The sequence below is a fragment of the Chenopodium album genome, chromosome 22 (assembly GCF_948465745.1).
Source record: "Chenopodium album chromosome 22, dcCheAlbu1.1, whole genome shotgun sequence".
Classification (NCBI taxonomy): domain Eukaryota; kingdom Viridiplantae; phylum Streptophyta; class Magnoliopsida; order Caryophyllales; family Amaranthaceae; genus Chenopodium; species Chenopodium album.
This window is the reverse complement of record NC_137855.1, coordinates 31165260-31189338: the sequence shown is the minus strand read 5'-3', so window position 1 is coordinate 31189338 and position 24079 is coordinate 31165260. Positions and strand designations below refer to the sequence as shown.

Here is a 24079-nt window from a genome sequence, read left to right as displayed (position 1 = left end):
GCTAATTTTCAGCCTTGAGGTAAAAATTTAGCGTATAACAGAAAATGCAACCGGAGATAATTGATAAGCCATTTTTGAATAAATAAATAAATAACTTAGGAAATGATGCTAAGCATTTAGATTTTTATTTTTGAAATAGCATGCCTAGACGGCGGGATTGCGATCTTTCTACACGTGGCCAGCGTCAGGCTTTTCGGGAGGACACTCCCACAGTTCCTGAGGGCGTGGAGGACGATGTCTTAGAGACCGAGCCGCGCGCTTCTTCGAGTAGGGGTAGATGGGTTCCACCTCCATGGACACCCGATGAGTTGGTTTTCTGTCGTGAGAACCACGTTTCTCACCGTCCACTTGCCGGCATAGTCGATGGCACGCTTCGCCATCATGGATCCGGAGCTGGAGATTTGATTCCTCGACTGCATGAGATTATCACGAGGGATCCTGTTACGAATGCCTTGTGGGTATCTGCTGGTTAAGTGGACTTCTATTCAGCGGTCGTAGGGTTTCGCAGCCCCCGGGGTTGCGGCCCGACAGTTGTTCGTGCATTGTTGGAGTATTTCTGGGATACTGCCAACACTTTTCATTTTTCTTGGGGGGAGATGACAGTGACCCCTCTGGACTTTAGCATGATTACCGGTCTGCGCTTCACCGATCAGGCCGTACGACAGCTTCCTGACCTTAGCTGGGGGGCGGCTGAGGTAGCAGATCTGTTAGGTCCGGTCGTTCAGTATATTAGGACTCGGCCGGTACCTCGAGGTGGTCCGAGGAGCGGGCGATCAGAGCTGGCTTCCGTTCTGGCCCAGGGTTTTGACATGGAGGAGACATCTCCTGAGCAGCGAGTGCGGATCTTCATTTTGATTCTGATTTCTATGACTCTTTCTCCTGATAGGAGTTCACGCGCGCTCGTTTGCTATCTTCCTTCTTTAGTTAGGATCAACAAGATAGGATCCCTTAGCTGGGCTAGCCTTGGATATGTGGATCTTCTCTTGTTGCTACGTCATGGCTGCAGGCAGCTGAATGACCAGTCCCCTTTGACTGTTTACGGCTTATGGAGAGTCGTAGAGGTGACGATCTTTCCTCTTTTTATTTTGCTCCAATCTGTTTGACTGATGTGCTCAGAGATTACTCTTTCATTGCAGCTTTGGTTCTATGAGTATTTCCCGGGATTGGCCCCTCGTCGGCGTCGTGGAGCGGTCCATGACTTCCCTGTTGGAGATAGCTGGCGTGACCGAGGCGAGTCACGAGTGGAGTCTGTCTCTATGCTGCGCGGGTTGTTACGCCGAGGCACCTCTTCTGTTGGTGTAAGAATGGGTTTTGCAGCCTGCCATTCTTTATCTTGACGTCATTTTCAGCATCTCATTGCAACTTTTTATGGTTTTCAGTTGGCTATTGATGTCCAATATCGGCCTTGGGCTAGGATGACTGACCTTCCTGAGGCCTTGAAGCTTTCGACGCGCCGTACTGTTTTTGTCGATACTGGTCGCTTTGTTTGGTATCTTGGAGAGCGTGTCGTTCGCCAGCACAGTGATGATCGCTTTATGGTGCCTTTGCCTCCACCAGAGTCGATGTTGGACTCATGCTTGCTTAGGGAGTTGATAAACAAAGGAGAACGCTTCACTTTCCCTTGGCAGGGGCTCGTGCACATGGAGGGTGATTACTCGCGGGACGTGCTTCCCCTTTTGGCTCCTCCACCCCGTCTTCCCGAGGTATGGTTTCTTTTGAGAATTTTGTCACTAGTCTCTGTTTAAATCGTCGAATAACCTGATTATTCGATCGTATTTTCAGACGACTGTTCGCCCTGTAGGGAGGATTGAGGTGCCACCTCAATCTGTCCGTTACCCGGGACCTATCGGCATTACTGAGGACCACATTGCTGACGCGCCAGAGGGTTTCAGACAGGCGCAGGAGTCTTTGCCTGACGTGTTTGAGCCGGTAAGCTTTTGATATATTGTTCACCCTTTTTAATACCTCTTGTTACTGATTTTCCTTTGCTTTGTTCTCAGCCTACTCACCCGGAGATGATGGGATTCATGAAGCTGGTTGATGCTTTGAAGTATTGCATCATTAAGCTTCGGCGTGGAGCAAGTTGTCGAGGCGGTTCTAGCGATGTTCTTGAGGTATGTTCACCTTTTTATTTTTACCATTTGTTCTGTCTTGCATCATTGACATCTTTGATTTCGTGTTTTTCAGGAGCGACGGAGGTCCCGATCGTGCTCGAGGCATAGAGACTCGGACGAAGGGGAGCCTAGTCGTGGTAGACGATCTCCAGGGGTTCGTCGGCATTCTCAGTCTCAGCGGGAGCCTCCGCTTTCTCAGCCGTCTCGTGAGGCTCAGTGGCAGCAGCCTCAGCCTTCCCAGCCATTCCAGCATTTTCAGGGTCAGTGGCAGCAGCATTCATTTTCACAGCCTTCACAGTCTGAGTTCAGTCCAGTCATCACTCCTGTGGATCGGGGCTTATATTCAGTTCCCTTGTCTGGGGCGATGCCTCCACCGGTGCCTGGCTTGTTTTCAGTTCCAGTGTCTAGGACGATGCCTTCACCGACGCTTCCTACTACTTGGAGTCAATCTACGCCGTTTACCAGTTGGACGGGCCCTGCCTTGAGCATGTCTTCTACTGGAGCTACTGGGACTAGTAGGGACACTACTCCTCGTACCCGAATGATGGAGGGACTCTTTGGTTCTCAGCCCTTGTATACTTAGGATACTCAGGCTGGAGATGATACTGATTCTAGTTCTAGAGATTTTTGACCGAGGGTTTTTATTTTGTACTTTGCTTGATGACACTTGACACTATCTATGTACTATGACTTACTTTGTATATTTTATTCACACTCTATGCTTTTGGTTTTATTTATTTAATAAATGTGTATGTTAGTGTGTGCTTGAGACTGGTTGTGTGTGACTGTGTGTTTATTAACAACGCGAAAAAATACCGTTATTTTTCGTAAGTGGAGGGTACCGACCTTCTCCCAAAAGAAAAAAACAAAAGAAAAAGGAGATAAAAAAGGCTAATTTTACAACTTCCACAGAATAAAAATGGAGCGAGTTTAATAACTTCCCCAAAAATAAAATGAAAAATAAAATGGAGCAAGTTTAACAACTTCCCCAAAAATAAAATAAAATAAAAAGGAGCAAATAAAAATAAAATAAAATAAAACGGAGCAAGTTTAAAAACTTCCCCAAAAATAAAAATAAAAATAAAAAGGGAGAATTTTATTGGGAATTAAAACTCTCGAAACAAGAGTGGAAGATAAACGGTAAACAAAAATATCCGGAAAAATAGGTCAAGGATAAAAAATAGAAAGCGCGTGCGCACCGTGACACGTATTATTGTACCGCGTCACGGTAAAATGTCCCGTGACACGGTAAGGTTTCCCGTGTCACGGTGGGAATTCTCGTGTCACGGTGGAAATTCCCGTGTCACGGTGATAAAAAACTGCAGCCGCGTTTTATACGAGTGTAACTTGATAAAGTTTTCCACGTTCTGACCCTTTTCGCCTATAAAATACGACCCATAATTCATGATATGCATAATTACAAAATACAAAATAATTAGAATTTTATATTTCGATAATAATGTCTCAGAATTTTGATAACATATTGCGTGATTGGTCATATTCTTTGACTAATGCTGACAAAAGAGAATTGGAGTTGTTTTATGTGAGAGTTTTATTAGCCCTGAGGCATGTCGCGATTGAACATGATTTTCTGAGGGCAGCCTTAAATTACTGGAGTCTAGAGACTCATTGCTTTAAGTTTGATTATGATGAGCTCTGCCCTCTACTGGAGGAATTTGGTGCCATCTTTGGCTTTCTTGCTAGGAATCTCGTTGCCATGCCTACTCTGTGCGAATACTATTACCAGGATTTTGAACGTCATCTGAATCTGACAGATCCTGATTTGAATAGGATTGTGTGCGGTAATGAAGTAGATCTAGAAAAAATTGCAAATTTATATTTTAATCGCCCTGTCTCTGAGTCATATCATGTATACCGTAGAAGGGCTTATATTTTTTGCATGTTTAGCAAGCTTTTATTTGCAAACAGTAGGGTAGGACATGCTTGTTTAGCGTCTGTGCTTGAACATGTTGAATATGGAAGATCCCCTATGCCTACTTGCCTTGGAGAAACTTTACGCGGCCTTGACGAAGCAAAATCTGACCGGAAAGCCATCAGGAAGGGCTCTCTAGTACTGCTGCAGGTAAAGACGGCCTCTGGTTAATTCCCGTGACATCTGGCAGGCACCGTGTCACGGTAAAGCTCTCCCGTGACACGGTGCAGTCTCCCGTGTCACGGTGAAAACTCTTTTTTTTTTTTTTTTTTTTTTTGCAGATTTGGTTGATGGAGGGTTTAGAACTCTTTGAAGCCCCCGGCGATATTGAAAAATATGGTCCCAATGATCTAGTCCGAAGGAAGAAAAATTACTCTGCAAACATGTCGTATGATGATTGGAAGGTGTTCTTTGCAAAGAGAGAATTTTCCATTCGATGGGTGGTGCCTTGGTGGAGACTTACTAGGATGGTTGGGACACACGATATACTGTATTGCCGTATTCCTAGTATATCAAAGTTGACTTTTTATTTCCCTTCTCGAGTGATGCGACAATATGGACTTGAACAATTAATTCCACGCTATAATGATAGTCCTCGTGAAGTATCATTGCATGAAAGTAATGTTCACAAGTATGAGCTCTATTGGATTGCAAGGCCTATGTGGACCGTTTATGCGAGTGATCAAGCTCCTCCCCCCTTGTCTAGTGCATACAAGCATGGTTGAATCCTCGGAGTAGAAGGGAGAGGTTTGGATCACGTAAATTTGATATGAAGGAATGACTTGGAAGTAAGAAGGCGCCCCTAAAGATCGTCTTGGTCCGAGAACACAAGGAATTGAGTTTAAAACTCCTATAATGCCTAAGAAGAAGACTTATGTGAAGGGAAAGGGTAAAGACAAGATGGTTTACAGGGAAAAGCAACCTAAGAACTATAAGAGGGATGAAAGGGGTGAGAGTTCGACAAGAGGTGTGACGGTTCGGGCTACAAGAGACACACTAATGGTGAAGGCCGATTTAGTGGAAAAGAAAGATGAGGCTTCAAAATTGAAGAAGGATTAGACCAATATTGCTTTGCATATATGATTTTAAGTTTTAATTTTTAAATAAGGCGTATGATGCCAATAATTGTAGTCACATTTATTTCAATAATAATAGCATATTTATTTTTGCCTTAATTAAAAATTGCAATGACCTTATTTTTTTTTAATCCGAGTCAAGAAGTCGGACGCAATGGAAGAATAATAATAATTATCGAATAAAGTATTCGAAAAAGCAACAAAAATAACAAAATTTACAACATCTGCATTGCCGTGTCACGGAAAAATCTGTCGTGTCACGGTGTATCATAGTGTGTCACGGTAAAATTTGGTGTGTCGCGGTTGCAGTTTGAGTGGCGCAGCGTTAATGATCAAAGAACAGGTCTGCCGTGACGCGGTAGCTTCTGCCGTGTCACGGTGGGTTCTACCGTGTCACGGTGGATTTTACCGTGGCACGGTGGCTTCTACCGTGTCACGGTGGATTCTCCTTTGTAATTTTATTGCGTTTTTCTGCCTTGTGTGCCATATTTAGTCGACGAAAAAGGGATATTTGTTTTTAAAGTGGCCGGGCCCCCTTGAGGGGTTGCCTACGTATCCTTAAAAAGGAATCAGGCCAAACGTAGCTCTATTAGGTCATGAACCCATGCAACTAGGCATAAAACTTCTTGAGTTGATCCAAATTGGTTAAGTTGTGGAACCTGTTACCATCCATGTCTACTAATTGTGCTGCTCCGCCAGACAAAATAGATTTGACAATATATGGACCTGACCAGTTTGGTCTAAATTTTCCTCTTGGATCTAGCACGTTTTTGCGAAGTGCTTTAAGTACCAAATCACCTTCCTTGATATTCCTAGTCTTGACTTTTTTATTAAAATGTCGTGCCATACGCTGTTGGTAAATTTGGACATGATACAAAGCTGCCAAGCGTTTTTCATCAAGTAAGACTAGTTCATCATATCTTGCTCTAATCCAGTCGACTTCATCTAATTGGCTTTCCAATGCAATTTGTAGAGAAGGGATTTGGAGCTCTATTGGTTGTACGGCTTTGACTCCATAGACCAAAGAAAAGGGGGTAGCCCCCATTGATGTACGAACAGAAGTTCGATAACCCCAAAGGGCGAAATGTAGCTTGCTCGGCCAATCCTTATAATTTTTCGTCATCTTTTCGATGATAGTTTTCACATTTTTGTTAGCCGATTCGACTGCACCATTTGTTTGTGGTCTGTAGGGTGATGATCTGTGATGCTTGATATGATATTTCTTTAATAATTCTGCGCACTCGGCTTGGAAGTGTGTCCCATTGTCACTGATCATTTCGTGAGGTACCCCATAGCGTCATATGATATTTTTCTCAATGAATTGAGCCACATGTTTTGCTGTTAACTTAGCATATGAGGCGGCTTCGACCCACTTAGTGAAATAGTCGATTGCTACGAGGATGAATTCATGTCCTCCTTGTCCTGGTGGCGTTATTTTGCCGATGATGTCAATACCCCAAGTAGAGAAAGGCCATGGGGAAGTGTATGTGTAGAGAAGCGAAGGTGGAACGTGCTGCAAATTTGCGTAGACTTGACACTTCATACATTTCTTGACGTATTCGTGACAATCTCTCTCCATAGTAGTCCAATAATATCCTTGTCGTTGAATCTTTTGGACTAACATCTTAGCATTCATATGCGTTCCACATATTCCGGCATGAAGGTTCTCCATGGTCTTATGTGGTTCTTTCCCAGCTATGCACAAGAGATTTCTCCCTAGCGCAGTCCTTTTGTGGAGTTCTCCCCTGATGAGCACATACTATGAGGCCAGGAGCCTCAAAGCACGGCGTGCCCTTTTATCAGTGTTAGGAGGATATTCACCCTTGGTCACGTAGTTAAGGATATCCATATACCATGGTTCTTCATCTTCTTCTTGTGATTCTTGTTCATCATCAAGTGCATGAACATAGGCTGGCTCATATCTTCGCTCTATAGTTAGTGGCATCCTGATCGTGTCTGTCGGAATGCGCACCATTGATGCTAGCTTTGCCAATGCGTCAGCAAATTGGTTTTCTTCTCTAGGCAAGTATGTGTATTCCACTTCATCTAGTTACTCCGTGAGAGTTTCCAGATGAGCTTGATACGTAGCAAGACTTTCACTTCTCACCTTTCATCTCTTGGAGATCTGGTTAATGATTAGTGATGAATCACCATAAATTCTAAGCTTCTTAATTCCCAAGGCCACCGCTGTTTCTAATCCCAAAATGCATGCTTCATACTCTGCGGCATTGTTGGTGACATCAAAGTCGAGTTTCATGGAAATTGGGATGTGCTCTTCACTAGGTGATACGAGCAAGACCCCTACACCCCACCCCCTTTGGTTTGAAGCTCCATCGAAATAGAGCGTTCATCTATCGTCTTCAGTCATAAGTAGGTCTTCGTCAGGGAAATCATACTAATCTTCTTCTTTCTCAACTTCTTCAAGTGGAAAGTCCGCTAAGAAGTCAGAGACCGCAGAACCTTTGATAGCCTTTTGTGGTACGAATTTCAAATCAAATTGAGCAAGGTTGACAATCCATCTTGACAATCTACCATTGAGTGTTGCTTTTTCGAACAAGTATTTGAGAGGATCCATCTTGGACACGACATGTACTGTATGAGTAAGCATGTAATGCCTTAATTTCTATGCGGCCCACACAAGTACGAGACACAACTTCTCAAGTAATGTGTATCGTGTCTCATATCCTTGAAGCTTCTTGCTCAAATAGTAGATTGCATTCTCCTTGCTTTCAATCTCTTGTGCTAGCATTGCCCCCATCGTTTCTCTTGTGACCGTAAGGTAGAGTCGAAGAGGAAAGTCAGGCATTGCTGGTGCTAGCACAGGTGGGTTTGACAGGTACTCTTTGATCTTGTCGAAAGCTTTTTGGCAATCGTCATCCCATGTGATTGGAACGTTCTTCTTGAGCTTTTTGAATATAGGTTCGCATATCGCCGTGAGTTTGGATATGAACCTACTTATGTATTGCAATCTTCCAATAAAACCTCGAATCTCCTTCTCAGACTTGGGTGGTGGCATGGCCATGATTGCTTTGACTTTCGTGGGATCTATTTCAATCCCTCGAGAACTGATCACGTAGCCAAGCAATTTGCCTGATGTAACTCCGAATGCACACTTTGCTGGGTTTAATCTCATGTTGTACTTGCGGAGTCTTTCAAAGAACTTGCGAAGTGCAATGATGTGGCCTGGGAGATCTTTTGATTTGACGATCATATCATCAACATAGACTTCCACCTCTTTGTGCATCATATCATGTAACAATGTTGTGGCTGCTCTTTGGTAGGTGGCACCCGCGTTTTTCAACCCGAATGGCATTACCGTATAGCAATATGTTCCCCACTGTGTGATGAATGTGGTTTTCTCCATGTCTTCCTCGGCCATAAGCACTTGGTTATATCCAGCGTAACCATCCATGAAGGAGAGAAGTGCATGGTTTGCTGTGTTGTCGACCAGAATGTCAATGTGAGGTAGAGGGAACCCATCTTTTGTACTTGCTTTGTTGAGATCCCTGTAATCAACACACATTCTGACCCTTCCATCTTTCTTTGGGACTGGAACCACATTAGCTATCCATTCCGGATACTTGGATACTTTGATGAAACCTGCAGCTAGTTGCTTTCTGATTTCTTCTTTGATCTTGAGAGCCACATCCGGCTTCATACGACGCAACTTCTGCTTGACGGGCTTCATACCTGGAATGAGTGGTATCGTATGTTGCGCAATATCCTTGTCAATACCTTGCATGTCTTGGTAAGACCAAGCAAATACATCAACAAATTCACTAAGTAAGTTAATTAACTCTTTACGTTCTTCTTGACTTAGTGTTAATCCAATTTTTACTTCTTTAGTAGTCGTATCATTGGAAATATTGATTGTTTCTGTATCTTCAATAATTGTCGTTTTATTATCATGTTCTTCCATTGCTTTTATTATTTCTTTGTCATTTTTATCATTAGCAAAGCAGTATTGATCAGGGTTGGGGGAATGACATACATCGTAAGCAAAGGTACCCATTTTATTGAAATCATTGGTTATTACATCAAGGAGGGCAAGGTCAGCTGCGACCTCGCCAGAATTATTTGGAACTGAAAGGGAAGACTCAACAAGAGGCTCAACACTAGAGGGAACTACAGAAAAAGACTCGATAGCAGAAAGGGGGTCGGCCTTAGATCCTAAGGGTTCATTAACAGACTCAAACTCGAACTCGGACCCAAACGATTCAGGTTCATCAAACATGGGGCCTTCGCCAGTGGTTACTTCAAGTTTTTCTCCATTCGGCATGGTAACCTTCACCGTCTTGCTCCATCCTTTCGGAACACCATCAGCTGGGGCAATTAACTCTGAGGAATCAAAATCTTTGCTTGACACGACCGCTTGAATGAGCATAGAGTCGTCATTGTTGGTGTGCCTAGGTTCATTCTTTTCCAACCCGAAAAGAAGATTAATACTCATATCATCGGAACTTGGGCTGGTTGGTTCTTCAAATGTTGAGGAGACATCACCTTCGTCAATGAAGTCACAATCCATGAACACCTCAAAACCTGGTTCACGTTTCCCCTTGTAGATGAGAGGTTCAGGAAATTTGTAGCACGGGAAGTCCTCTCCTTCCTTGACGAATTGACCATTGAGCGTAAGGGGATAAGGATTTATAGCCATCTCCTTGTTCTCTTTTCGAGCTGCGTTCCGAGCAACCATCTTGATCACAACTTGTTTCATATCTTCCTTTGTTGGTATGAATCCCAGGCCAAAGGTGTCCTTCTTTAACGAGCCTAGATGGCCCCAAAGTTCAGCTATCTTCTTTTTGATGCCAAGGGTCATCCTAGGGAAATGCCCTTGCTTCTTCATGATCGCATTAATGTTCTCTTTTGAATAAGGGTCAAACTCGAGGTGGCACTTCTCATCTTCCTCGATCATAAGAACATCTTCTAGGGAAAACCCCTAGAGATCCTCATCTTCCTCATCATGCTCGACATGAACAATGGGGGTATTAATGACTTGAATACGCATGGGAGAGGCATCAATGGTGATTGGAACTCCTCCAACTATAGCTTTAACTTTCTGGTGCAGCGATGATGGGATCGCCTTTAACTCATGAAGCCAAGGGCGACCTAACAATAGGTTGAAAGAAGCCTTGATGTCCACCACCTGAAACTTGGTGCGACGTTCAATGGCTCCGGTGGTGATATTCAACATGATAGTACCCACGTCTTGACGGCGAGTATTATCATAAGCTCGGATCCCCTGAGTAGAGGGAATTAATTCTTCATCTTTTATGCCCAACTTCTTTGCAGTGCGCAACGGGCATACATTGATTGCTGAGCCATTATCAACTAGGCTCATGGGAACATTCATTTGCCTACACACCACAGTAAGGTGTAGGGCTTTGTTATGTTGATCCCCTTCCGGGGGTAAATCCTTATCAGAAAAGGAGATCAAGTTACTAGGACTTAGCAATTCATTAGTGAGAAAGCTGACTAGTCCTTGAGGAGTCATGTCACTATCAACTCCTATCTTCACAAGAGCATTCATCACAGCCTTCCGATGCTCATGAGACGTAGCCAACAGCTTCCAAACATTCATTTCCACCTTAGTCTTTTGCAATTGTTTGATCACATCGTTGCTTACAGGGTCGATGGGATCAACTATTGGTTGTGCTAGCGGTGGAGGTGTAGATGGAGTGGGTTGCTGTAACCTTCCAATTCTAGTGAGAACCTTGACTTCAGGGTCCCCCCAAACATCTTCGCTATCTTTCAGATTGACAGCGCCAAGAGATGAACAAACTATGTCTTTGAGATAGACGTCTTCATCATTGCTATCCCAAATTCTGTTAACTTCTTCACAGCTTGAAATAAAAACAACTTCTGGTAAAGGTTCATACACAGGTTGGATGAGTATTGATGGATCAAAGGAGACTTCATCTCCCATGATAGCCAAAGCATCAGAAAGAGGACCTGTTTGAATATTAGGCTTCTTGCCCCCTAGAGGGACAGGAAGTTGATTAGCATCAATCAAGTCTTGGATCGCATCCTTCAATTTCCAACACTTCTCAGTAGTATGAACTTTGCCTTGATGAAATTTGCAATGAGCATTGAGGTCATAGCTAGCAGGTCTGTTCTCTGGTCGAGGTTCTGGAAAAGGTCCAATTGGCATAATCAGTCCTTGACTATGCAAGCGATCAAAAGCAGCATCATAAGTCATTCCCAAAGGCGTGTAAACCCTCCTTGGCCTTTGGAACCTCTGAGGAGCAGCATTAAGAGCCAGCACATCATTGATATTGACATTGTTGGTAGCATTATTAGGCTTGGAAGACGAAGAAGAAGGACTGTCGTTCTTCTTGTTTTTCCAAGTGTTGTTGTTATTATTGTTGTTGCTACCAGCAGTCTTCATCAGTTCATCTTCGATATTGATCCCAATATCGTACACAGCTTCAAAAGTGTTCAGTGGCAGGAATTTCAAGTGTTGCTTATACTTATGAGTCAGATTTGCAATAAATAGGCGAACCATCTCTTTCTCCTTGGGAGGATCCACCAAGAGTGCAACTGTTTCCCTCCACCTGCTTAAATAAGTAGTGAAGCCTTCATTCTCTTTCTGTTTGAGAATGGAGAGTTCACGTTCAGAAGTTTTGGTTTGGATGTCACACTTGTAACGGTTCATGAAACTTTCAGTAACGTCCTCCCAAGTTGCAACGTGCTTGGATTCCAGAGAGTAGAACCATTGTTAATAGGCATGCTCCAGGGAAAGAGGGAACACAGTAGGGAAGAGTGTCACATCTAACCCCTTAAGAGCCATGGTTGCAGAAAAGGCTTTCAAATGAAACAAAGGGTTATCAGTAGGCTTGAACTTGGGAATGTCAGTAGTGGAAAACTTCTCAGGGAGCCTGTCCCTTATGTTCAGAGAAGTGGCAGGTTGTTCTATATAGGTAAACTCTTTAGAGATCTTACTCATTTGTTCTCTGATTTTGTCCATTGCAGCTACAGCGGCATTACTTTGATTGTTTTGCTCTACCGTGTGAACCCTGGTAGTGAGTGCTTCCATCATAGTAGATAACCTGTCAATGGCATGGTTAATGTTTTCCATATCTTCCTTAGTGGCCATTGGTTGAAAGTAAATGGGAGATGGATTCTGTAGAGATGCTTGTGGTGGTTTTCTTGTACGCCTCTAGGTATAAGAGGTTGTTGAGGTAGCGACTCAAACCGTAACAGTCTACCCCTGCTTCTTGACCAAGTGTTGTGACATTGAAACAAACGCACATTTAATGACTAGACTTATCCTTGACCCACCCGGAAAATAAGAAGGGAAAGAAGAAAAAAAGTTTTGAAAACAAAAAAAGCATGTATGGGAGGATACCATCCGACTTACTTCTAAAAAAAACGGAAAAAAGACGCAAGACTTTCCTGATGTACGGTCACGAAAAAAAAAAGTGTATGACTCGAGGAAAAGTGTGTGAACTCGACACGACTTGTGAGTGATTAAGTGAGGTTATGGACACGTGTTATGACCGTACAGCTATACATGACACCAAGTTGGACACATAAACCACATACGTACGCACACAGAACCAAAATATGGACTGACAGGACATTCTCCTGGGCACCGTGCCACGGTGCTGACTGTCGTGACACGGTACAGTCCACCGTCAGACGGTAGAGAGTCCCGTGTCACGGCACTGTTCACCGTGTCACGGAAGACTTGCTGTGACGCGGTGCTCAGTTCCAGGCCTTTTTGTGACGTTTTTCCAGATTTTAATCGATTTTATGGTCCGTACTAATTACTAAGTGGAAATAAAAACCCTCGGTCATAGATTAGTCCAAAAACAAAATGAACAAACACATGTGGGTTAGCACCAAATAAACCACGTAGCATTTAGTCACGATGCTGCAAAAAGTTCTCAACCTAAGGTCAAGTTCTATGTTCGACTATGGTCAAGCTTTGGGTGTCAAAAGGGTACCATGGTTAAGAGTTTGGACGCGTTAGCAAGGCAGCCTCCCTTGAGGGTGTATGCCAACGGGCGGCTCCGCGAGTTCGTGATGAAATCGAACTCGACTCCATGATTTGGGTGGATTTAATAACTCGGATGAACCCTTATTGCCATGAGCGTTTTTGGGTTGATAGAGCTTAAATCCCCCGGGGCTAAGACGTATGTAGAACACATACGATTTTTCAGAAAAATCGAAGGAAGTTGACTGTGAGAAGAGAAAATAAGCCACTGGACTGATTTAAGAACTACCGTGACACGGCATTGACCACCGTGTCACGATGCTGCTCACCGTCAGACGGTAAACTGCACCGTGACACGGCAGTTTTTGCCGTGACACGGCAGTCAGGAAATCTGACTGGTGCCCTGTTTTTCTTCGTACACAATCAAGTTGTTCAATTTTTCCTACGGGACAGATCTAAATGCGACGTTAAAACATCTATGCTTATGCAAAAATGCCAAATTAATCACAGGAATATTTTTCAAGAATCTTTCAAGTCTCATCCACTCATCTCAATTAAATACCGATCACTCAAATAGATAAATAACCAAGAATCCTCCCCAGTGGAGTCGCCAAATTGTAGGCGTCGTTTGAAGTGCGCCTACGTTTAAGCATGTGGTGAATATGCTTGGCACTCATAGGAAGTGGGAATTGACATAACGATTAGGGACACGATTAGGGACAAGGAAAGTAGGGAGCCGCCAACAAGTTTTTAAGGAACTTGTAAACCGTTCACGGATCATTTAAGGCAACCACGATTAAGGGACAACGAAAGCAACAACGATTGACCCGTGAAGGTTACACCCCATTCATAATCCATGAGATTACTAACTCCATATGGTTCGGAACCACGAAAGGAGGATCGGGGATGATGGTACGAAGTGAGTCATGGAGTCACATTCGCCCGTATTGGCCTCTACTCGATTCTTATTATGAAAAGCATTCCTGTGATCTCAAAGGCATACAAACAAAATATTCAATTCGCTCCAAACTATTATTATGCTAAATTGGTTTAATATTAATGCAACATATAATTCTAAAATATTAGTGATCACTTGATTAAACAACAAGATTAAAAAGAAACCTAAACCGGTTGTCCAAATTATCTTATTAGGCGTAATTTTCAATTACATATTCTTTTTAAACATGCAATATCGTGATCAATAAATATAGAATAAATAAACATTAATATTGAAAGCAATATAGCAATAAATCCAACAATATAAAATCGTTAGAAAAATAATAGAAATAAAAGGAACATGATTCCTTACTTTGATTTTGTTTGCTTGCTACTATAAAAAACAATAAACGCGTTAGTAACTTCAAGGAAAATTAATAAAACAATAATTAAAATGGAATTAGATTAAATTAAATGGAATTGATTTGGGGCCAAACCCTCAAACAGTTCTATCTTTCACGCCGTGGTTTAAGGATAGAACCTCGGGTAAAGTACGGACTCCTTGAAGTGCTTAAGGAAGGTATTTTGAAAGAAAGAAGGGTAGACTAGTGTTTAGGCTAGAGCATAGAAGAGAAATGAGAGAGTTAATTGATGCCCCGTACATCAGAAATAAGGGGGTATTTATAGAAAAAATGTGCTGAGGGAACACACGGAACCCTAAAATGATAAAACCCTAAAAAGGTATCCCGTGACACGGTAAACTGTACCGTGACACGGTAAATTCCACCGTCACACGGGAAAGATTCCCGTGACACGGTGCAGTTTTGTGGGACGCGGGATATTTTTAGCAAACGGGGGAAGAAAACGCGTTAGGGTTTACGCGGAAAGGACACATTGATAAGTCTATTTTATATATATTTTATTCCCCGTCCCACGGTCATATTTGTGCTTATTTGAGCTCAACGGAGCTATTTTTATTACTAATATACGTTTTTTAGTGTTTTTGTAGAGTTGGTTTTATTTTGTAGGATTTTGCAGAATTATGATAATTCCCGAGCTTATTGAGCTACTACGAAGACATTGAAGTCGGAGCGTATTTTATGACCGTATATTTAAAGCCCAAGACCGAGTTAAAGAAATTTAGTTCGGTGATTAAAGGCTCGATACATGAGAAAGTCCAAGATTATACAAGTTGTACTTCGTATATTATTATTACGAACCAACAAATGCAAGGAAGAAAGCTTGGGCCCAAAAGAAATAGCCCGGCATCCCAACTGAAAAAGAACTACTCGGGCCCGATCAAGCAAACACGTCTTCAGCTAAAACTACAGTTGTCGGTTTTTAGTTTAGGGCTTGGATATGTCTGGGCTTTGAAGGAGGAGTTAGGCGGGGTGAATAAGTTTGTTAGAATTAGGATTTTTAAGATTTACTTGTCAGACTTTTGGTAGGAATCTTAGGATTTGTTTTATGCTTAGTTACTTTGTTAGGATTTTATTTCACAATTTTTATCTTTATTTAGTTTGAGTTTTGGTGGGATTAATCTTACTTTCCTTATATAAGGGAGGTAGTAGTGCGTAGGAGGGTAGGCTTTTCATTAGTTGATTTTAGTTTTAGTTTTTTATTAGTTTTCTTTTCTCTTTTCACTCTCTAACTTTTCCCTCTCTCTCCCTTAATTAAACTCTTAGTATTATTTTCTCTCTTGTTTCTCTTTCTACAACTCTTGGTTTAATCTCAGTTATTTATTTTATTTCTTCTATCATGTCTTGTTTAATTGCTTTGTTTAGTTTATATTTAATTATGCGTGAGTAGTTTTCTTTCTAGGGTTTATGGGGATCCATAAATAATATGAAGGGGTAATTTATTATTGTTGATTGTCAATGCTAGATTAATTTCCTATTGATTGATTTAATACTATGCAATTAGATTAGCGCTGGTTTAATTGTATGAGTTACGCAATATTGATTCGAGATTCGAGAGATGAGAATTAATATTAAGGCCTAGTTTCAATAGGCAGTTTAATTTATAAATGGTTAAGTCGAGATTCGAGAGATGAGATTTAATACCGGTAAATTAACTCTGTGATTGTAATACGCGAAAGCCCTTTATGATCTGATTAATTGATACATTGATGGTTGATTTATATGTTTTACCCTGGAGTATTATTTATTGGTGAACCTATGCCCTAGGTCCTTTATTCATTGATTTTCCCCTACTTTTATTTCTCCCTACCCATATTCTTCGTAGTATAATTCCTTTAAACGACAACAATTGGTTACTTTAATAATTTAGATTATAATTAATTAATTAGGAATAAAATGATTAGTTTCCCTATGGATTCGACCCTACTTCCCTATCTACTTTAGTTAGAGGACTTAGGTAATTACTTTTGATTAGGTGATACGACTTTACCCTGTCACACATAATACACCCGTGTCATAGCAGGTTTCCCGTGACACGGGAAATCTTACCGTCAGACGGGAGATTTTCCCGTGTCACGGTGTACTGCTGCCGTGACGCGGGAGATTTTTGTCCGTTTTCCCATCTAAATTCAATTTAAACCCTAATTTCGTTCAGCATTTTAAGTGTCGATTGATAATTTCGGGCCATTTTCTGATTTATTAATATTGGGCTAAAATAAGAAAATAAATAAAAGAAATAAATAAAAAGGTTGGGCTAAAATGAATAATAAAACAATAAATTAAAAAAAGATTTTGGGCTGAAATTAAAACTATGCTTTTACCAAACATTAAGACTGATCCATGGACTGTTCAGAAATACGAATTTAATTAAATATGATTTTTAAGCACTCTCGGGATTAAATACTGAACCCAACCAATAGTGGCGGTGAAAGGTTGTTCATCATCGGGTTTGGTTTTGGGGAGACATATTTAAGTGTCTACAGAGGCGCTCAATGACCTCAATTTTGGCACGATCAACTTCAATGCCCCTACTAGAAATCACATGACCAAGAACAATGCCCTCCTCTACCATGAAATGACATTTCTCCCAATTCAAGATTAAGTTCACCTCTTGACATCTTTTCAACACTTTAATCAAATTCGAAAGGCATATGTCAAAAGATGAACCAAAAACAGAAAAGTCATCCATAAATACTTCAATTGATGATTCAAGCATATCAGAAAAAATAGACATCATACACCTTTGAAATGTGGAAGGTGCATTACAAAGTCCAAATGGCGTCCTTCGATAAGCAAAGGTGCCAAAAGGGCATGTGAATGTAGTATTCTCTTGATCCTCGGGTTGGATTGGGATTTGAAAGAATCCCGAGTATCCATCCAAGAAACAATAGTGACTATGTGATGCTAGTCTTTCCAAAATTTGATCAATGAAGGGGAGTGGGAAGTGGTTTTTCCGGGTGGACTTATTCAATTTCCGGTAATCAATACACATCCTCCACCCGGTGACCGACCTCGTAGAAATGGTCTCACCCTTATCATTCTTGATGATGGTCATGCCTCCCTTTTTAGGAACAACTTGAACCGGGCTAACCCACTTACTATCGGAGATAGGGTAGATTATGCCCGCCTCAAGAAGTTTTAAAACTTCTTTTTTCACAACTTCCTTCATATTTGGATTGAGCCTTCTTTGGTGCTCAATCGAGGAAGCATGATCATCATCAAGTAAAATCTTATGCATGCATATAGTAGGACTTATCCCCTTAATGTCATCAATTTTATAACCAATGACACCTCTATACTCCCTTAAAACATCTAGGAGTTTCCCAAGAGAGGTGTCATCAAGCTTAGCATTGACAATAACGGGATAACTCTCACTATCATCAAGAAAAGCATATTTAAGTAAAGGAGGAAGGGGTTTAAGTTCAACCTTATGAGGAGGCGTAGTCCTCTCCTCTTTTACCTCCACATTAAGCACTTCCACTTTCATTTCGTTATGGACTAAAGGTTGGTTGAGCAAAAGATCATACCCCCTTGTTTCTTCACCTTCCTCAACTAAGCCTCCCGTTAGGATAGCTTGTAAAGGATCTCCTTCAAACAAATTCTCTTGGAACTTCTCTAAGTCCCTTTCCAAAGTATCAAATATATGAACTTCATCATACAATGGCTTTTTCAATGCTTGTGGGAATGAAAATGATATTTTCTCATCTCCCACATTCAAGGTCAATCTTCCTTGCTTCATATCAATCACCACTCCCGCGGTGTTCAAAAATGGTCTTCCCAAGATTAGGGGCACCGTAGTATCTTCTTCCATTTCCATTACCACAAAATCACATGGCACAAACACTCTTCCAACTTGAACCGGCACATCTTCAAGAATTCCCAAAGGTAGCCTAACCGTGCGGTCGGCCAATTGTAAGGACATTCTTGTTGGCTTCAAGTCTCCAACTTTCAAACTCTTAGTAATTTAGTAGGGCATCAAGCTCACACTTTCCCCAAGATCACATAAAGCATCCATAGCTTCCATATCTCCAATCTTCACCGGTATAGCTACCCGGGTCACCAAGCTTTTGAGGAAGCTTGTTTTGAATGATCGCACTCACCTCCTTAGGAAGGGAGATGGTTGCACTCTCTTCAAGCCTACTCTTGTTGGATAGAAGATCCTTCAAAAGCTTTGCATACGTAGGCATTTGTGACATGGCATAAAGAAAGGGGATGTTCACTTGAAGTCCTCTCACGACTTCAAGAAAATTTGAAAACTTCTCATTCAATTTCTTTTCTACAATCCTATTAGGGAATGGAATTGGAGGCTTGTATACTCTCATTGGGGGCTTTTCTACTCTTTCCTCATCTCCCTCACTTTCTTTTGTGATTCCCTCGTCACTCTTTTGTTGCTTCTTTTTCTCGACATCAACTATTTCATTTTCAAAGTCATCCTCATTTCTCACCACAACTCCCTCATCTCCCTTTTGAGGCTCCTCTTCACTCATGAACGGCCCCTCATAACCTCTTCCCATCTCAAAGTAATGGCCTTAGCTTTCTCCTTTGGGTTCACCACCGTTGAGCTTGGGAAGTGACCGCTAGGACTTGAGGATGAACTCCCAACTTGTTGTGCTATTTGTGCCAATTGATTCTCAATTATCTTGTTGTGTGCTTGAAGTTGTTGGATGTTCGCTTGCATATCCGCATTGCTTCTTCCTTGTTGTGCAATGAAGGTCTCAAGTGCGGCTTCAAGGCTAGACTTTTGAGGAGGTGGGGGAGCGGGTTGGTTATATTGTTGTCTTTGTTGGTCTTGGTTGGGATGGCGATATGGAGCTTGTCGGTTTTGAGAGTGAGGTTGGTTGTAGTGGTTTTGGGGTTGGTTTTGGCTTTGATTGTAGCTATTTTGTGGGGGCCCTTGGTTTTGTTGCTTCCATCCCGTACTTTGTTGGGGTTTCCAACCTTGATTGTAGGATTGGGGGTATGGCTCATTTCTTTGCCCAATTGCCGCCGCTTGCTCTTGGTTAGTTGAGCTGCAATAAGAGGACATATGATCATTTCCTCCACAAGTCTCACAAGACATGACTTGTTGTGAGGAAGAGCTTGGAGATGTAAGAGTGGCTTGATCTAGCTTATGAGCTAGCATGTCAAACTTTGATGCAATAAGGTCTATTGCACTAAGATCGTGGATTCCGGCCTTCTTTACTTGAGGTTGCCTTCTATCACCTCCATATGCGTAGTGCTTTGCCACTTCTTCAATCATTTTGTATGCTTCATCCACCGATAGCTTTTTAAGGCTACCACCGGCCCCGTTATCAAGATTGGCTCTTGAAGTAGGAGTAAGACCATCATAAAAGCTTTGAACAATGATCCATGATGTGAAACCATGGTGTGGGCATTTTCTAGTGTAGTCCTTGAAACGCTCCCAAGCTTCACTTAAAGTCTCATCAATCTCTTGGTTGAAATTGGTGATTTTCCTCCTTAGTTCGGCGGTCTTTTCGGGTGGACAATACTTTCCAAGGAAAGCTCTAGTGACTTCATCCCATGTTGTCAATGATCCCTCTTCAACCGTTCTCAACCAATGCTTTTCCTTGTCACGGAGGGAGAATTGAAACATGTGCATACGGATGAACTCTTCCGTAATATTGTTTTGCTTGATGGTGGTGCACAATTCGAGAAAGTTGTCTGAATGAGCAAAAGGACACTCATGAGAACTCCCACCAAATTGATCACCTTGTATCATACGAATGAGTTGAGGCGATAGCTCAAAATTGTTTGCATTAGTGGTGGGGAGACGTATGCCGCTCCGAAGTGTGAAGGCATTGGGGTGGTCATAATCTCGTAGCAACGGTGGAGGAGGATTGTCATCACCCATGTTCTCTTCTTCATTAGTTGAAAAGATTTCTTCCGGATCTGAATCCGAATACACAATGGAGAACTCGGGTGTGCCTTGCAAAAGTCTCCTGACGTTTCTCAAAGTCCTATTTAGCTCCGGATCAACGGGAATAAGCGGTGATTGCTTACTCTTCCGTGTCATGCAAAGTCAAACAAAGCTAAGAAAAACGTTAGCGATGACTATCACAAGATGAAAACACAAATATACAAAAATAAATAAGAAAAATTATGATACAAAAATTCACACACTTAGACTCATTCAACAATAATACATTCAATGTGACTTTGCCTCCCCGGCAACGGCGCCAAAAATTTGATAAGGCGTCGTCGAGCCTACCAAAGAATAAGTCCTATCTTGGTCTCAGTAGCTAATAGCAAGGGTACGAAAGGGTCGAACCCAAGAGAGGCAAAAACACCGAAATACTACCGCATAAATAAGCTAAATGAAGTCGAAGTTGGTTTGGTTTTGTGTAACAAGTACTAGTTCAAGTCAACTAAAGCTAGGGGAAATTTACAATATTTAGAGGATTCTAGGGCTCGGGTTATACCACTCAACTTCATCACAAATCACTATTAGCATGCACTAACAAGGTAAAATAAGGGATATAATAGGGGAAATCATCTAAAGCACCCAACTACTCTCTCAAGCTAGAGGGATTACTTGAATCATGAATACAACCTACTCTCGTGGTTACAAAGCATAAAACAAGTGTTAAAGCATAATCACGATGACATAAACATTCCCTTGACTAGAAATTCCTATTCTCATGGCATTTCAAGTCAATCAAGCATAAGGGAGTTAACTCAAGTTCATCTCTCGATTCTTCGTTGAGAAAGCTTAGATAATAGTTCTAGCAATGGCCATATACAAGAACTAAGCAATTAAACCACTTAAACTCAACTAATTAACACCCAACAAGTACCAAATTAGTACATGCAACAAGTAATTAGTGACTACATTGAGGGTTTTACCCAAACCCTAGAAAATTAGACTACTCACAATCCATGGAGATTAAAGCAATTAAGGATTTCAAACAACTCATGAGCATAATTAAACTAAGAATTAAGCTAATTAACAATCTAAACATACAAGAATCAAGCAAATAATTAACAACAAAGCAAGAAGAAATAGGGGAAAAGAGTGAGAAAAATATTACTAGAAGCTTGAACTTGAATAACAATGGAGGAACTTGTCTTCTACAATAATTGAGATTGAAAATTCCAAACTAATAATTAAAATCTAACTGATGATTTGAGAGTATTTGTGTTTCTACAATTACAAACTACGAGGAAGCACTAAAAACTTGGATCCATACAATTGAGCAAAGGGGGGTATTTATATGACCCTCAAATAAAAAGGACAGAGAAAACAAGGGTCGGGTTCGGCTACAGGTGCGCACGGACGTGCCAGGGGTGGCACGGACGTGTAGCCTTAGTGGCACGGCCGTGCCACCCTAAGCACGGCCGTGCAGATTTGGACAGTAGCATCAACTTGGGCCAAGTGAGCTGCACGGTCGTGCAGCTTCTGGCACGGACGTGCTGGCTGACTTGCACTGACGTGCTGAAGCCTTGCACGTCTGTGCCAAATCAGGCAGTAGCTCTGATTTGCTGGGACACTCCTGCACGGTCGTGCAGGACATGGCACGGCCGTGCAGGGTCTTCTAGGCCCTTCTCTTCACATTTTCTTCGGTTTTGCTCCATTGTCACGGCTTCTAACCTCAGTTTATCATCCATATGCCTCAAATGATCGTCTTTTGACCTAAAATCTCAACAAAAACACTAACAACCCGTGAAGCAAGGGATACACAAAAATTGAACGAAAATAGGATAGAAGTGAACCAAAATGCCAATATATCGAGTAAACACGCCTCAAAATCACCCTAAAATCGTATCAAATAACAAGTTATCAGTGTTTGATCCATTTCCCTTATCTTATTTGTCTTGATATCGTGTTAGTTAAATTGTATTTGCTAGTTATTAGCCTGCTTTATCTGTTTTATTTTGTGTTTGGTTGGTAATTGATAACTCCTAATTGTTTTTAGTCTAACTTATTGAAATTACTACAAGTTGATGATTACCTTAGTCTTTGCGGAGTAATGACCCATACGTACAATTGTACTAAGGCCCTGTTCTTTTGAGCTTCTAGGCAGAGCAGAGCAAATTTCATCATTATTATTATCATTATCATTATTATTATCATATTATTATTATTATTATTATTATTATTATTATTATTATTATAAAAATATCAAAAAACCTACAAAGTCAATCAATTTACAAGAAATTAGTGGGGAGCCGAGATACAATCTGGGCCCCCACCCCTCTAGCTATAGCGAACCCGATCCTGCTGAAGATGTAAGTAGCTGCACGAGCACCAATATCCTGAGTCTTAGCGAACGCTTGAACCTGCTTCAGCAACGCAATAGCATCCTTTTCTGATTCCCCCAACGAAGAAAAGGAGAAAGGAAAAAAACCATAGCCAATAGCCCTGCAACGCGCCCCATACTTGTCCCGCTTCCGCTGAGCCGCCGCAGCCACAACACAATTAGGATCGAAGTCGGACAACCCCGATTGTGTCAAAGGTGAAGATCCCGTCAAGTCAACACATACATCAAGGCCTCTATCCCAGGAATAAAGCAACACATCTGCTGGTCGAAGAGCCCCGTTATTCCCTCCAGTCAACCCAACGTTAACCTCCTTTCGAGCGGAATTCCCAGACCGAAAACAATTATCAACAATGGTGTCACGAACAACGATCATTAAATATTAATTATTATTATTATTATTATTATTATTACTACTACTACTACTACTATTACTATTATTTTTTTTGATAAACATTACTATTACTATTATTAATATTATCGCAATATTATTACAATCATTAAATTTTATTATTATATATTAATTATAATTATATTATTATTAAATAAAAATTAATAAATACTATTTATATTATTATTATTAAAAATTAATAATTATTATTATCTTTAAATATTAGTTATTATCTTTAAATATTAATTTTTATATAAAAAAATCAATTATTATTATTATTATTATTATTATTATTACTATTATTATTACTCGTATTTAATATTAACTTTTAATAATATTATTCTTATTAATATTATTTATTATTATTATTAAATATTAATTTTTAATATTATTATTATTATTATAATATTAATTTTTAATAATAATATTATTATTAAATATTAATTATTTATTATTATTATTAAATATTTATTATTATTATTATTATTAAATATTAATTATTATTATTATTATTATAATTCAATTTTAAGTATTATTTTTAAACAGAGCAGAGCAGAGCAGATTTCAGCAGAGCAGCTCTCAAGAACGGGGCTTTAGTTTCACAATTCCTAATACATGACTCTTTTTTTTTTTTTTGGGTGGTGATTCTCGTTGGCGGGCATTGATTATTTTTTTTTTTCTGGGTGTACCTCTTAAATTGTAAAATAATCTAATCTAATCTAATCTAATATATATATATATATATATAAAGGGGAGTTTTTTCCCGAGATTTTAGAGCGCCATGTAGGATTTTTATTTTTTAAAAATTATTAGAGCGCCACATAGGATTAATATTTTTAAAAAACTACAATAGGATTATGCCACCTAAGATAAGTTAACGTGCTACGTAGGATTATAAATTATAGCTATATCCAATAAATGATTCAAGTGCCACATAAGCATAATTGACCAATGAGATTTTAATAGTTACATTAATTAAATACGAAATATTATCTTTTGAGATTAGAAATTTTATCTAA

At 40.6% G+C, this 24079-nt stretch overlaps 1 non-coding gene across 1 annotated transcript; it reads left to right on the top strand.

Annotated features, from left to right (window-relative positions):
• Positions 1-19771: 19771 nt before the first annotated feature.
• LOC145606433 (small nucleolar RNA R71) lies at positions 19772-19878 on the top strand. Its single transcript, XR_014105310.1, has one exon. It is a non-coding gene; the product is annotated as a small nucleolar RNA R71 (small nucleolar RNA).
• Positions 19879-24079: the final 4201 nt, after the last annotated feature.